Below are 3,375 nucleotides of genomic sequence, written 5' to 3'. Positions count from 1 at the left end.
TTATACAGTAAATGATGTTCTTGAAGCTGGCCTCAGTTTATTTGACCCGACGCAGACTGGGAGATTGTTTTGCTGAACACCTACACTCTGTCTGCCAGAGAAAGCAGGATCTCCCAGTGGCCACACATTTTAATTCCACATCCATTTCCATTCTGATATGTCTATCCACGGCCTCCTCTACTGTAAAGATGAAGCCACACTCAGGTTGGAGGAACAACACCTTATATTCCGTCTGGGTAGCCTCCAACCTGATGGCATGAACATTGACTTCTCTAACTTCCGCTAATGCCCCACCTCCCCCTCGTACCCCATCTGTTATTTATTTATATACACACATTCTTTCTCTCTCTCTCCTTTTTCTCCCTCTGTCCCTCTGACTATACCCCTTGCCCATCCTCTGGGTTTTTTTCCCCCCTTCCCCCCTTTCCTTTTCCCTGGGCCTCCTGTCCCATGATTCTTTCACATGCCTTTTGCCTATCACCTGTCCAGCTCTTGGCTCCATCCCTCCCCCTCCTGTCTTCTCCTATCATTTTGGATCTCCCCTCCCCCTCCCACTTTCAAATCTCTTACTAGCTCTTCCTTCAGTTCGTCCTGACGAAGGGTCTCGGCCCAAAACGTCGACTGTACCTCTTCCTAGAGATGCTGCCTGGCCTGCTGCGTTCACCAGCAACTTTGATGTGTGTTGCTATTTTTTGTTTTGTTTGTTTGTTTATTTATTTAGAGATATGTCATGGACAGGCCCTTTCAGTCCCACAATCTCCCCATTTAACACTAGTCTAATCACAATACATTTTGCGATGACCAATTAACCTACTAATAGGCTGATTGGACTGTGGGAGGAAACCAGAGCACCTGGAGGAAACCCATGCGGTTCACAGGGAGAACATACAAACTCCTTACAGACAGTGCTGGAATTGAACTCTGAACTCCAGGAACGCGCACCAAGCTGTTATAGCACCGCACTAACCGCTACGCTACCGTGGTGCCCTTGAACATATGAACTTGTTACTTTATCCCAGAGCAAGAATGCCTCAATAAAAAAGGAACTTTTAAGAGCTTCAGTGGTTGTTGCTAATATTTTAAGTTTAATTTTTCCTCAAAATCCTCGAAGCACAGGTATTCTTTAGAGGAGCAAACAAGGAGATGAGGACATATGCGGGGACCCTGCGGCCTGGAATGCCCTCATTAGGGCAAAGTTCCATTGGGATCTTCTCAGATCACTTCATATCACTTGGGAAAGGCACTCTTGATCCTCCTGCTGACGCTGAGACGAAACATTTCTGCAAAACAACCAAGCACTTCATTCATCAACTCCGATTGCCCACTATCAGTCCATATTTTCCCATTCATTGCTGGACAGACTTAAGTCTTTCCTCTGTTGCCCCGTTCTGGCTGCTGGTTCTCAGGTGACTTTGGGAGTTGTCCATTATTGGGCAAGAGAGGAAAGACTTAAATAAGCAAGCAAACAAGCAAGACATAGCTGCACAAAAGGCATCCAACTTCTTACCTTCTGTTGCCTTGAGATGCAAACTGTAGGGGGGCTGCTTCCATCTTTGGTTAGGTCGCTGAATTGCTCTTGGTCTGTGTGGCCTGGTTTTAGAAGCTCCAGATACAGAACTGGCCATTAGGCTGCTAGAGCGTTGGCCGAGGGACTAGGTCTGGCAAGAAATCCTTATTGAATGGGAGAAGAGTACCAAGCTCCCTGCAGCCTTTCTATTGCCTCTCTCAGAGCTCAGTCTCACTCTCCCCTATTGCCACCTTGCTGGTGAAGGCTTTGCCGAAGACGAGCAGAACATTGAACAGCCAGGACTGGGGTACCACCAGAAAGCATGACAGCGCCTCTACCTTCTTAGAAGTTTGCATAGGTGCGGCATGCCACCAAAAACTTCGCCAAACCTCTATAGCTGCACAGTGGAGAGTACCCTGACTGGTTGATGCACAGCTTGGTGTGGAAACACCAGTGCCAGGAGCAATAAGGCTGCAGAAAGTGGTGAAACCACACAGGCAAAACCCCTTCCACTAATGAATATATTTACATGGAGCACTGCCACAAGAAAGCAACATCCATTATCAAAGACCTTGACCATCCAGGCTATGCACTCTTCTCACCACTACCACTGGGCAGGAGGTCCCACACCACCAGGTTCAGACACAGTTATGACACTATAACCATCAGGCTCCTAAAGTGACTTCACTCACCACAACTCCAAACTGATTCGATGACCTACAGACCCACTTTCAAGGATTCTTTACAAATCATGCTCTCAGTATTATTTTCATTTGCAGCTTTTTTCTTCTTTTGCACATTGCTTGTCTGTCAGTCTTCGTCTGTTCTGTATAGTTTTTAGTAAAATTCTATTGAATTTCCCCTTTCCTGTGAATGTCTGCAAAAAATGAATCCCACAGTATATGGTAACATAAACGTATTTTGATCATAAATTTGCTTTGGACTTTGAACCCTAAGCACATTAGTTTATTGTGTGCTTATTTTGCCCTCTGCATGATCATGTAGTCACAAACTGCATCATAAGCATGAGAGATTCTGCCAATGCTGGACATAGACTCGACTAGATTGGGGGACTGCTTTGTTGAACACCTTTGTCCCATCTGCTTAAAGCAGGATTTCCAGGTGGCCAACCATTTTAATTTCAGTCCCCCTTCCAATTCCCATTCAGGTCCATGGCCTCCTCTACTGCCCATTCAGGTTGGAGGAGCAACACCTCATATTCTGTCTGGGTGGCCTTCAACCTGATGGCATGAATGTCGATTCCTCCAACTTCTGGTAATTTTACCTCTTTCTCCCTCCCCTCTTCTTCAATTCCCCACATACCCCCCATTGCCTCTCCTCTTTACCTCAACTGCCTATCACCTACCCCTGGTGCCCCTCCTTCTTCCCTTTCCCTCATTGTCCTCTCTCCTCTCCTATCAGATTTCTTCTTCTCCAGCCTTTGCTTTTTCCACCCATCACCTCCTAGCATCTTACTTCATTCCCAGCCCCCCACCCCCAACCTGGCTACCTATCACCTTCTAGCTTGTACGCCATCCCCTCCACTCACTTTCACATTATGGCTTCTTCCCTCTTCTTTCCAGCCCTTTCCTCACCCCAAAACATTGGCTGTTTATTCACTTCCATAGATGCTGCCTGACCTGCTGAGTTCCACCAGCATTTTGGGTGAGTCATTCCACAAACTGCATCATAGTGCTTGTCCAGACAGAGGGGGGATCTGGACTTCAAAGCTAACATGTGAGTGACTCTCCTTATGTTAGATCAAGCAAGATACAAATAGCTTCTGGTAAAACTGAAGCCAATGGAATCCAAAGATATAAAATACTGAAATCTTAGAGAGCTCAGCGGGGTAGCTAAGTTAGGATGTT

Source organism: Mobula hypostoma, chromosome 24, assembly GCF_963921235.1.
Source record: "Mobula hypostoma chromosome 24, sMobHyp1.1, whole genome shotgun sequence".
Lineage (NCBI taxonomy): Eukaryota > Metazoa > Chordata > Chondrichthyes > Myliobatiformes > Myliobatidae > Mobula > Mobula hypostoma.
This window is presented reverse-complemented; position numbering follows the sequence as displayed.